This window comes from Hylobates moloch, unplaced genomic scaffold (genome assembly GCF_009828535.3).
Source record: "Hylobates moloch isolate HMO894 unplaced genomic scaffold, HMol_V3 SCAFFOLD_11, whole genome shotgun sequence".
NCBI lineage: Eukaryota > Metazoa > Chordata > Mammalia > Primates > Hylobatidae > Hylobates > Hylobates moloch.
In genome coordinates, this window is record NW_026652286.1 from 39,815,136 (window position 1) to 39,828,477 (window position 13,342).

The 13,342-nt window shown below is 48.7% G+C and overlaps 1 protein-coding gene across 4 annotated transcripts in view; it reads right to left on the reverse strand.

Moving 5' to 3' along the window:
* TUB (TUB bipartite transcription factor) overlaps nucleotides 1-13,342 on the reverse strand; it is a 115,763-nt gene that overhangs the window by 95,740 nt on the left and 6,681 nt on the right. The window lies entirely within an intron of this gene.

The following is a 13,342-nucleotide window of genomic DNA, read 5'->3' on the forward strand; positions in this document are numbered from 1 at the left end:
TGCTGCCCTCTCTGTGGCCAGCTCTGTGCGAGGGCTCAGACTGTGTGCTGGGAGGCGCACACATCGTGCCTTCTAGGGACTGATGGAAGATCTAGGATTTGCTTGTCTGTGTCCTCAGCCTCTTGTCCCCTTGCTTCACCCGAAATGCACCTGGGTGTTCCCATCCACTCACAAGGCTTCATCTCCCACGACTCTTACATTGAGAACATCCAAGGATGCATCGTGGACCCAGCCCTCTTCTAAACTCTACCTACCTGCTCTCTGGACCCTGCACGCTGGATGTCCCACAGCACCTCACATTGGGGTATGCAGTTTTGGACTTCCTGTGAGTCTGAACATTCACTCTATACATTCTGTCTCTGTGAGTGACATCACTCAGCCCCTTGAGGCACCATCGTAGCTTTCTGCTTTTCCCTGTCCACCTTCCTCTACCAATCCAGACAATCATCAAGCACTGCTCATGCCATCTACTGAGCATCTCTCAATTCTATGCACCTCACCTTCCCTAGAGCCACTTCTGAGCTAGGGCCTTCCTGTCTGTTGCCCAGATCTTGGCATCATCATGGGCATCTACACCTAACTTGCTCCTCTCAAATCCATCCTGCAACTGACACCAGAGTGAGCTTCCTAAGATCATGTCCTCCCAGCCTACTTAAACCCTTCAGAAGACCCCCACTGCCTCTGGACAGAATCTAAGCTGCTTTAGTCTGCCCGATGATCCTGCCAACTGTCCAGCCTTATCTACTACCAGGCCCTGGCTTTAACTCCTAATGACAACATCACCTTCTGTCTGTCCCTTCCCTCCCTCCAGCCCCACTACTTCCCCTCCATGTCCATCCTCAGCCATGCTCTTGTAAAAATTACACCCAGATTTTCAACGAGAACTTGGAACAATAATTAGGAATCTTCAGAATCCAATTTCAAATATCAGAGGAAAAGTCATACCCAGATGCAAAGCTGGACATTGCTGACCCCACCCCAAATGGACCCTGGAGACCCAGACCCCTCATCTGCTAAGCAGACAGACTGTAAGTGGTCATGGAAGAAGGGTGCAAAAGTGAGCACATTCTGTTAACACTCATGGTCTCCAGAAAACAGAAGAATCATGGACATCAGCTGAGAAGGGCATCTCATCCTTCCCCTCCCATAACACTGTTGGGAAAATCAGGCTCAGCGAAAGGAAAGGTCAAAGCCAAGGCTCCCAATATGGAGTCTTCTATTCTCTCTGCTTGGACACATGCCTCAAAGCTGCACAGCCAGCCTCAAGGGAGTCAGTGCAAGGGGCACATGCACAGACATCCTGCATGCCGGCACCTTCCAGGTAGGGAAGTGGACGTGTGCATGCACCTGCAACTGGAGACCTCATCCTCCATCTCCCAGAAACTCTCTTTCGGGTGTCTTTTGTCTTGCTACAGGTGGAATGAGACCTTCCAGTCAGAGTGAAGGGACATCGCAAAGCTGATGCTCAGGCCAGCACTTTCTCAAGCACAATATCCTCCCTGGTTTCCTTCCTGCCAAAGCTCTCAGGTTTGGTCATAGGGTTAAACCAAGGAAATTGGACCAGGAAAAAAGGTGAATTTATCAACTGTAGATGAAGCCAGCTTCCTCCAGGGAGATCCATTCTTACCTTAAGGCTGAACCATGGGGCCTGTGCTACTGAGACTTGTGCCATGACCCCCTGGAGGACAACCGGGGAAAGATGGTCAAACAGAACCTCAGGGCTGGATAAACTGCATCTCTCAAGGGTCATAGCTCTCTGAGGCAGGCAGCCCTTTTGAGGCTAAGCTGCTGGATGGTGATTATGAAACCTCCTCATGCACACTCTGAGCATCAGGGTGTTTGCTCTTCCCAGAGCGGTCCCTCCATCTCTGTAGTTGGCCATTGCCGCTTCACCTAAAGCTCAAACACACCTCCCTTCAGTACTAGTTCTGTCCTCCACAGCCCCACAGAACATGACTCTTCAGTCTGTCACAGTGCTTTGCATTAGTGCACTGAATGGTGGGCACAACCTTCTAAGAAGCGTGCTATTATTGATATTTCACGAAAGGGGAACCTAGGACTCAGAGAGGGGAATTCACTTGCCCAGTAAGTGGCAGAGTGCATAGGAGGAACAGGAACCATGTATTCCTATCTGTAGGAAAATAGAATGACTTACTACTGCCAGGCTAGATGACCAGCTGGCTCTGTGCTGCAGTGGGGGCTCAGAAGGGAGATCACAGAGTGGAAAAGGCAGGGCAGAGGTGCCTCTGATACATGTTCCCTGAGACCCTCAGGCCTCCCACCGTGACAGGCATCTGGACACTGTGACCAGCTGGCCTAGGCCTGGACCTCGACATAACAGTGTCTCAAGTCCCAGATATAATATGGCATCTTGGGTACCCCTTCAACACTGATCTTTCTGAAATGTCTGTTTACCTTTTAGGCTAGTGGAGCACAGCCAGGGGAGGATAAGAAGAGGGTATTCTCTGGTGACAGGTGTGCCCCCCACTGACAGACCCTGCTCAGCAGAACAGAAGCCCTTCAGCAAATGAGACCTACCCTCTGCAGAAGGCTGGTTAGGAAGCATCCATGTCTACTTCAGCGTCTCACCTCCCTGTCACAAACAGATCACCACAGTTTTCCTCAGCCTCATGCTGTCCTCCCCGTGGAGGAATGCGGGTACATGGAATGTTCTCCACCTCCACGCATGTCCAGCGACATTTTGGATCAGCGAGTCAGGGACGCTGTCAGGCGTGCCTGCTTGCACTCATCCAGCCCTGGCTGGACATGATTCTACGAGCAGAGCAAGACCAGCATGTTCTGTCCTCTAGTTATCACAGCAGTTACCCTGGCAACCTGCAGGCCCTCCCTGAGGTGTCTGACAGCTGAAGCAGGGTTCAGTGGGATGGAATGGAGGATGGGCACCCTGGAAGACAGCCCATGGAGGGGCCCTTTGGGTCCCCTGCTGCCCTGGGCACCTGCTAAGAGAGAAGCTGAGCCACCCTGCCTGAGGCAGTAGGCAGTAAGAGCTGAAGGGAGCAGGAGGTTAGGGCCCAGCGGGAAGTGAGAGCAGTGGGGCCAGCACCAGGGTGAGCTGAATAAAGCTCTCACCAAGATTTGCCAAAAAACTCAGCAGCCAAGAAATTTAATACTTCCAGCAAATCAAAGCAAAACTGTCCATGATAAACAAGACTGGAGTTAGGGTAAGGCAAGTGAGGCCAAGGCCTGCAAATCCAGTGTTGTATCTTGTCTTTATTAAAAGTTTGATTTTGTTGTATGTGTTTTGCATTCATTTTGATTTAAAAAAATACTATATTGAAATATCATTTATCTTAATTACTGAGCTTGTTCGAGGTCCTTTGAAGGTTGCACTTGAGGTCAATGCCTTTCTAGCCTCACCCTAGTCTCAGCCCTGGAGGGAAGGAACAGACTGAGTCAGGAGTAGGAAGGAGCACGGTGCCATTGAAAACGCATCATGTGACAAGAAGCCGGGAAACATGGGTTCCCATCTGTCCCCTTCACCGATTCTCCTCAGTTCTGATAGAATCAGATTCAGATTTCACAAGACTCTGCAACATGAATATTGCTGCTGGGGAGCACAGGTGCCTAGCATGCACATGGACCCCTCCATACAGGGTGATAGTGAGTCATAAGGTGGCACCCACCTCCTGCCCTCCGTCAGGTTGTCTGCTAAGGGGAGGAGATGGGAGAAGAAGGGGAGAGGGGAATGGAGGGGGTGGGCAGGGAAGAAGCTGGCAATTTTGCATGACTGGGAGCAGGAATGGCAGATGAGCTGTAATTGCCTGAAGCTGAGAGAGGCTGTTGATAAATGTTACTAATAATCAACCTTCAGATCTGACACCCAGCTCAGGCTGGGATTACTGTTTTGAATGGAAATTGAACCCAAACCAATAATTACCCTGGTGAGCGATGCCAGTCTTACTCTGGAGCCTGTTTTAGGCAGGGAAGTGGCACCTGCATGTCAGTACCAGCCCATGAGGTAGATGATCCAGCAAAGGACTCCCTCCTGGGGTCACACCAAGAGCACAAACTGGCCTGGACTCTGCCACAGTCAACAGGAATGCTCACCCTCTTCCTAGAGCTCACAGTGGGTGAGGGATTCCCACTCATCATTGTCAATCTTCAAGCAGAGTCCAGACCTCAGACCCCACTCCCACTGTCCTTCCCCCTTGGGCTTCATGGAAGTCCCTTGTTGACATCATCCCGTGCTGTCAGAGCAGGTGCTTAGGGGGAGGGGTGGCTGTCCCCTAAACACAGGTGCAGCCCTCCAATCCTCTGTCTGGGACCCTTGGATAGCCACACGTTGCTGTTAGGCTGGGAGGCTCTTGGAATGGCCTGAGCTGGGGCCAGGTGAGAGGGATGAGGCCACAGTAGGCCCCAGAGCCCATCCCAGCCCTTGCCTCTGGTCCCTGATTGCTCCCAGACAAGGCCAGGTATGCCCCAAAATTCTACCTGGAAACAAAAGCCCATTCTCTGGCCCTCCCTGTATCGCTGCAGTGCCTTTCACCCTGTCTAGAGAACTCCTAGAATGCTGGCAACAGCCAGAACCAGGCCGGAGAGGGAAAGGCTGCAAGGCTGCTTCTCCCTATGAACCAATCCCTCTCCCCAGGTTACATTCTGAGCTTGGGTCTTTATCCCTGGCTTCTCCTTCAGGCAGCTTGATACTAAAAATGCATTCACCAGACAAACTATGGCGGGATGAATGACGACAGCAGCACTCTACTGTTTACACATTACACCCCACCAAACACCTCTGCCATCTGTGCCGTGCCAGGCCCTGACGTGGCCCCGAGGAGAATAAGACGGTCCCGCTCTCAGCAGTGCCTGGTGGGGAGGAGTATAAGCAGGCAGGTAATTACAATGCAGGCAGTTCCTGAGGGCCCCTGCAGAAAGGATCAGTATGTCCTGAACTACAGAGTTTGAAGAAGTCCATGAACTGCCTCAGGGGGCAGGCAGAGCTAATCAAGCCTGGTGGGATTCAGAGTGTGTTTGACCACCATCTTCAGGCTGAAACTGGGCGAAAGGCCAGCGTCAGAAATTCCCGGAGTGCTCAAACGGGGGCGGACACCTCGAGAGTGCCATCTTGTGGCGGCACAGCAGGAATGCAGGTCTGTCTTCAGGCCCCGGAGTTTCCCTCTGCTCCACTCCAGGCCCTGAAATGGACCCCTGAACTCAGATGTACAAAAGGGAACCAGGGAAATGGATTTTGCTCTGTTTGCAAAGGCTTGGGGCTTGGAGGAAGTGGGGCACGATGGGCCCTAGGGTGTGGAAGCGACAGGGAAGCGGGCAGGCGAGGGGCGGTGCCTCTGGAGCTCCCTGTCTCCCAGGTTCCCCCCAGAGCATATTGGCACCCTCTAATTATCTGTTCGGCAGTGTCTCCCCACCACTCTATCGGGACCTCAGCACTGTCACCAGCCAACAGAGGGAGTGACAGAAAGCCCGTGCCCAGAACTGGCCTTAGTCCCTCAGGTGCAAAACAGATTTGGGGGCCCAGAGCAGCTGTGCTCATCAGCAGGTAACTCGCCTTGCTCCTGTAGCCTAGGGAGGGGCTCACTGACAACTTGGGGTCAGGCAAAGGTCCTCCCTTAGCCCTCGGCTGTCCTGTTAGATTCTGAAATTGATGCCCCAGTCATTTCCTCTCTTGACAGAGGGAGGAATAGTGACCAGATGTGAGGTGAACGGTCCCCAAAGAAATGTTCCCAGGTGTGGAGAGCCTGGTGTGAGCCAGAGGTGCAAAGGGAGGAGGGAGGATAGGTGCCCAGGTGTGAGGGAGAGGAAGAGAATGGACACGTGTAGGTTAAAGGGAAGTATGCCCTGGGAGAATATCTCAGGCATCGGCAAATTTTTTCTTGAAGGGCCAGATCTGAGGTTGTAGTGTGAAAGCAGCCATAGACAACATTTAAGCCGATAGATGTGTCTGTTTTCCAATAAACAGGTTTTTTGTTGTTGTTGTTGTTGTTGTTGTTGTTTTTTGAGACGGGGTCTCGCTCTTTCGCCCAGCCCAGAGTGCAGTGGCGCAATCTCGGCTCACTGCAAGCCCCGCCTCCCGGGTTCACGCCATTCTCCTGCCTCAGCCTCTCCGAGTAGCTGGGACTACAGGTGCCCACCACTGCGCCCGGCTAATTTTTTGTATTTTTAGTAGAGACGGGGTTTCACTGTGTTAACCAGGATGGTCTCGATCTCCTGACCTCGTGATCCGCCCGCCTCGGCCTCCCAAAGTGCTGGGATTACAGGCGTGAGCCACCGCGCCCGACCCAATAAACAGTTTTTTAAAACAGGCTGCTGGCCCACTCGCCATGGCTCACTGATCCAATCCAATCTTACTGCCCACAGGAGTGTCCATTCATGCTGACCATGGAGGCCACAGTGCAGTAATAACTTCATCCCAACCTCTGCCAACAAGTACCAGGTGTTCACCGGCTATGAGCCTACTTCACTGCTGCCCTGTAGGGCAATACTTGGTGGTAGTTGGGGGTGGGGGCGGCACTTGTGGTGTCACAAGGCTATAAGGGTCAGGACTGGAGTAGGAAAGGCCAGAGTGGGGAGAAGCTTGGCCACTGTGGACCCCCAATCTCACTCCTGCGCTCCGGGCCTTTCCCCAGGCGCTCGGGGGCGGGACACTCACCTGCAGTGGGAGGCTCTGCGCAGTCGTGGCTGCTCCCCTTCCTTACCCCACGGGGTCTCTCTCTGTCCAGCTGCTGCCCCTCCAGCCCCTTCCCGAGCAGGAAACTCCCAGAGCTAGGCAGGGGGATGGGACCGAACTGGCCCAAGGACACGCCGCCAGACAGATGACACCCCGCGGAAGGCGAGGTGGCCCGAGGGGGGAGGGGAGTAACCCTGCACCGGGACCCAGGGCCCGAGCAGAGGCCAGACTGGAATCGACGCCTGCCCTGCGAGACTGGGCCCCGTGGCCCCCACGCTGTTCCAGGACACACTGTGGGCCTGCACCAGCCTCCCTACCCCAGCTCCTGTCCCCTCCCAGGTACGGCCACTGCCAGCAGATCGCGCATGGCCGGCTCGGACTGGTCCCTGGGCTCTCCGGTTACACTAAAAGTGAGACCAAGGAAGATGGTATCGAGGTGGCGCAGGCTCATCCAACATTGATGCGGCCCCGGATTGCCCCACAGCCCCTCACCTCACGGCAGACCGAGGTCCCCGCTCTCAACTCCCATGGGTTGGGCCTGGCAGGAAGGGAAGAGTCCTCTACCCCACCACAGCTCACTGCCCAGGGTCACACAGGGTCTCTGGCTCAGCGATCTAAGCGGAGCTCCAGGCGCAGGGGCTCCTGCTTAATCCTTGAGGGCTTTTAGGGCTTTTAGAGCTCACCAGCCTCCCAGAAACTGCCCAGGCAAGGTACCTGTGAAAGCAGGCCTGTGGCCCCCCATTACGTGTAATCTTGGGCCCAGGAAAGGGCCAGTGTACCCGACCTCCTTCCACTTCCCAATCCTACCTCTTGACCCCACCAAATGCAGGGCAAAAGAGAGGATCCCCCCAGTCCCCACCCCGTTCACACAGTCAATTCCATCATACACACCTGCTTCCACAGAAGCACACACAACTGGGACACATCTACATGGCTGCCCTTGGTGGCAGGCACACCCCTGTGCACACACCCCACCCAGATACACTCTTACTGATGCACACACTCAAATGCGCACACAGAAGCCTTCTCTCAGAGCCCAGCCCATCATTGCCTCTGTTCTCTGAACACTTGGTGATGGAGAGGACAAAATAACACCCAAAATGTCAGACTGTGGAAAGAGGGGCCGGTGTCAGGAGACAGTGTCCTTTTGGGACACTGTGGTGTTCCTGGCATGGCATTTAGTTGGTCTGCAGTGTCTAAGGGGGCATGGAGGCAGAGCCAGGCTGGGATTGAATCTTTGTAGAGGAACGTGACCTTGCAGAGAGATAATCCTAGTCTGCTGTTATCCTGGTGCCAGCCCTCCCTGACTCCAAAGCCTCCCCAGATCTGGGGACCGCTTCCCCCTGACCTCAGCTCTGTGCTCCTCGTTCTGACACTAGGGTCCCATCTGCTGGCACAGTTCTCTAGCATTGTTCACCTGCAGAAATCTGCCTCTCCCCAGGGCAACAACATGGACAGGCTGTTCCCTAGGGCCTGCTGACTTCTGAACCCCACTCCCCAACACACATACATATCTAGGGTTGTCTTTGTTCATATTTGGATCAGAAGACCAGGACACCTGCCCAAGGCTGCAGAGGAACACACACCTGAGCCCGGAGATCTAACTGCTGCACCTTCAGGACAAACTACATGGCTTAGGATAGACAGCAAAGGTGTGAATCTCCCCCAAGCACATGCTGGGCCAGAATCTCCCAGCTGAGACTCAGGCTCAGGATTTTCCAGAGTGAAGGCAGTAAGTATCAACAGATACCCATGAGCCCCTACTTGGCAACTGTTCTCCAGACTGTAGGCATAGCTGGAGCTTCCTTCCACTTTTGGTCACAGATACAATGTCCCTGCCCAAGTCTTTTTGCATTTGTTGGACTGCATCCAGTGACCCTATCTGGAAAACCACAGTGCCTGATGACATCAAACTTCAGCACGGGCAAGTCCCAAGGGATCTGAAAAGTCTATGCCCCACCTCCATACCTGACTACCCTCTCCACCACAAATCACCCTGAGCCCCAGTTACACCAGCTGGATGGGAAACAGACCACCCCCCACTCACTGCCCTCTAACGCCATTCCTCATTGACCCTCTCTCTGTACACTGCCCCCATTTGCCTCATCCAGTCCAGCTGTCTTGCTACTGTACTGCTATAAATCCATCAAAAGGCCGAGCGCGGTGGCTCACGCTTGTAATCCCAGCACTTTGGGAGGCCAAGGCGGGCGGATCACGAGGTCAGGAGATCGAGACCACGGTGAAACCCCGTCTCTACTAAGAATACAAAAAAAATTAGCCGGGCGTGGTGGCAGGCGCCTGTAGTCCCAGCTACTGGGAGAGGCTGAGGCAGGAGAATGGCGTGAACCCAGGAGGCGGGGCTTGCAGTGAGCCGAGATCGCGCCACTGCACTCCAGCCTGGGCGACAGAGCGAGACTCCGTCTCAAAAAATAAAATAAAATAAAATAAAATAAAATAAAATAAAATAAAATAAAATAAAATAAAATAAATAAATCCATCAAAAGAGAAGTAGCTGCGCTCAAAAAGTTCTAGAACAAAGCAGAGCCTCCAGCCCCCTGCCTCTGGTAGCCACCGGACTCCTCTGGCCAGCAACCCCTAAGCTGGCACTGCCATGGCCAGGACCTCCAATCCCAGCTGTCCTGTTCTCATCCCTCCACCCTGGCCTTTCCAATCACAGAACACACACCGAGGCCATAGGTCACATACTCACAGAATGTCAGAACTAGAGAGTGCTCAGACAGGCTGGGTGCGGTGGCTCACAACTGTAATCCCAGCACTTTGGGAGGCTGAGGCGGGTGGATCACCTGAGGTCAGGAGTTTGAGACCAGCCTGACCAAACTGGTGAAAACTCGTCTCTAGTAAAAATACAAAAATTAGCCAGGCATTGTGGTGGGCACCTGTAATCCCAGCTACTCGGGAGACTGAGGCAGGAGAATTGCTTGAACCTGAGAGGCAGAGGTTGCAGTGAGCCGAGGTTGCACCACTGCACTCCAGCCTGGGAGAAAGAATGAGACTCTGTCTCAAACTTTCTCAAAAAAAAAAAAGAAAGAAAGAGAAAGAAAAGAACCTGAGGGTCCAAACTTTAAAAGTGGAATAAACACATATTTTCTTAAGTTTTCCTGAAAAGGTAAAGTAAGCCTTAGTACAAAAGTCTACTTTTACAATCAGAATTTGGCTACTTCTTCAATTCAACAGAAACCTAACTGTGCAGAGAATATCACCAGCAATTGCATGCTTTGTTTGGGAACCAGGAGCCAGAAAAAAGCAACAAGAAGATATGTTGCAGAGGAGACCAGTGTGGGCCAGAATCCACCTTTGGTCACAGATATAGTGTAAAACAAGAGTCAAGAGTCCAGAAATAAACCCATACATTTATGGCTAATTTGGGGTTATTTTTGTTTTGTTTTTGTTTTTGTTTCCTTGAGACAGGTCTTGGTCTGTTGCCCAGGCTGGAATGCAGTGGTGTGATCACAGTTCACCGCAACCTCAACCTTCCAGGCTCAGGTGATCTTCTCACCTCAGCCTCCCAAGCAGCTGGTACTATAGGCATGTGCCACAATGCCCAGCTAATTAAAAAATAAATTTTGTTGAGACCGGGTCTCACTACATTGTCCAGGCTGGTCTCAAACTCCTAGACTGAAGCAATCCTCCCACCCAAGCCTCCCAAAGTGCTGGGATTACAGGCATGAGCCACTGTGCCCGACTCACCAATTGATTTTTTACCAGGGTCAAGTCCATTCAGTGAGAGAAAAAGTAGAAACAAATAGTGCTGAGACAACTGGATTTTCTTTCATGCAAAAGAATGAAATTGGACCACAACTCATACCATATACAGAAATTAACTCAAAATGGATCACTGACATAGATATAAGCTCTAAAACTACAAAACACTGAAGAAAACAGGTAAATCTTCATGGCCCTGGATTTGGCAATGGATTCTTAGATATGACACTATAAGTATAACCAAAAGAAAAAAGACAAATTGGACTTCATCAAAATTAAAACTTGTGCTTCAAAGGACCTTATCAAGAAAGTGAGAAGACAACAATGGGGAAAAACATTTGCAAATCATACATCTGAAAAGAATTTAATATTGAGAATATGTAAACAACTCCTACAACTCAACAACAAAAAGACAAACAACCTAATTAAAAATGACAAGAACTTAGACATTTCTCTAAGACATAAATGGCCAGATAAGCACAAGAAATAATACTAATCATTTGTCACTGAAGAAATGCAAATCAAAACCATGATAAGATACCACTTCCTAGACTATACTAGGATGGCTATAATAATAATTATAATAACAACCCAGAAATTAACAGGTTATTGGTGAGAAGGTGAAGAAATGGGAACCCTTGTACATTGCTGGTGGAAATGTAAAATGGTGCAGTCTTTGTAGAAAACAATTTCATGGTTTCTCAAAAAGCTAAAGATAGAATTATCATTACCAAACAGCAATTCTACTCCTAGGTTTATACTACCCAAAAGAATCAAAGATGGGCTCAAATAGATATGTGCACACCACTGTTCACTGGAGCATTTTCACAATAGCCAAAAGGTAGAAACAATCCAAGTGTCCATCAACAGATGAATGTATAAACAAAATGCTGGCTGTGCACAGTGGCTCACGCCTGTAATCCCAGCACTTGGGGAGGCTGAGATGGGTGGATCACTTGAGGTCAGTAGTTCAAGACCAGCCTGGCCAACATGGAGAAACCCCGTCTCTACTAAAAATACAAAAAATAGCCAGGCGTTGTGGTGGGCACCTGTAACCCCAGCTACTCGGGAGGCTGAGGCAGGAGAATTGCTTGAACCCGAGATGCAGAGGTTGCAGTGAGCTGAGGTCATGCCACTGCACTCCAGCCTGGGAGACAGAGCAAGACTCCATCTCAAAAATAAATGAATAAATAAAATTTAAATTTAAAAAATTTAAAAAATAAACAAAATGTGGTTTATGCATACAATGGAATTATTCAGCCAAAAAATATATGCTACAACATAAATGAATCTTGAAAACATTATGCTAAGCAAAATAAGCCAGACACAAAAGGAAAAATATTGTATGATTTCATTATACGAAATATCTAAAATAGGCAATTTATAGAGACAGCAAGTAGATTAGAGGTTACCGGGGCCAGGATGGGGACGAATGAGAAATTATTTCTTAATGAGTAGAGAGTTTCAGTTTAGGATAATAAAAAGGCTCTGAAAATAGATCGTGGTGATGGTTGCACAATACTGTGAATGTAATTGATGCCACGGACTTGTATACTTAGAAATCATTGAAATAGCTCATTTTATGTTATACATATTTTACCACAATTAAAAATCCCAAAACATGCTATACACTAGGAATGAAAAATCAGAAACTGAATTTTATAAACCCTTTTATAATATCATGGAAAAATATGCAGAATTTAGGGATACATCTTACAAAAGAGGTTAAAGACCTATACACTGAAAACTACAAATATGACCGAGAGAAATTAAGATGATCTAAATAAACAGATATAAATATATATACCATGTTCATGAATTGGAAGGTCCAATGTTACTAAGATGTAACTCTCTCCAAATTGATCTATAAAGTCAACAAAATCCCAATTAAAATTCCAGCAGGTTTTTTGGGGGGATGGGGGGTAGAACTTGAAAAACTTATTGTTAAATTAATGTGAAGTTGAAAAGGCCCTAGAATAGTCAAAACAACTTTGTAAAAGAAAGACAAGGCTGAAAGTCCTAAGCTGCCAGATTTTAATACTTACAAGTATTTTTTGTTATTGGCATCAGTAAAGACACATAGATCAAGATAACAGAGTAGAGAGTATAAACTTACAAACAATAATCAACTGATTTTCCATAAAGGTACAAAGGCAATTCAGCAGAAAAAAGAAAGTTTTTTCAATGAATGCTGCTGGAACAATTAGATGCCCATTTTTTTTTTAATGAATCTCATACCATATGCAAAAAGTTAACTCAAAATGTAGCAAAGATCTAAATTTAAAATGTAAAATTAGAAAATTCCTAGGAAAACATTTGTCACCACAAAGTAGGCAATGATTTCTTAGATACAACATCAGAACAATCTATAAAAAAATTGATAAACTGGATTTCATCAAAAGCAAAAACTTCTCTTGAAAATACATAAGAAAATGAAAAGAAAACCACAGACTTGGAGAAAATATTGCAAGTCATATATCTGATAAAGGAGATGCGTCCACAGTATACAAAGAACTCCCAAAACTCAAAAAGAAAACAACCCAACTTTAAGATGGGGAAATATTTTAACAGAAACTTCTCCAAAGAAGAGATATGGATAGCAAATTAGCACATGAAAAGATGCTCGACATCATTAGTCATCAAGGAAATGCAAAATGAAACCACAATGGCATACCACTGCGTAACTGTTAGAATGCTAAAATGAAAAAGACTGGCTGTGCCAACTGTCACAAAAATGCAGAGGAACTGGAACTCTCATACAGTGCTCATAAGAATATAAAATGGTCCAACCACTTTGGAAAAGTTGGGCAGTTTCTTAAAAGGTTAAATGTAGACCTATTATATGATTCAGCCATTCCACTGCTTTGCTAGGTATTTGCCTAAGAAAAACAAAAGTATACGTCCATACAAAGACTTGTACATGCATATTCACAAAAGCTTTATTTGTAATAGCCAAAAAGTGGAAACATCAACAGG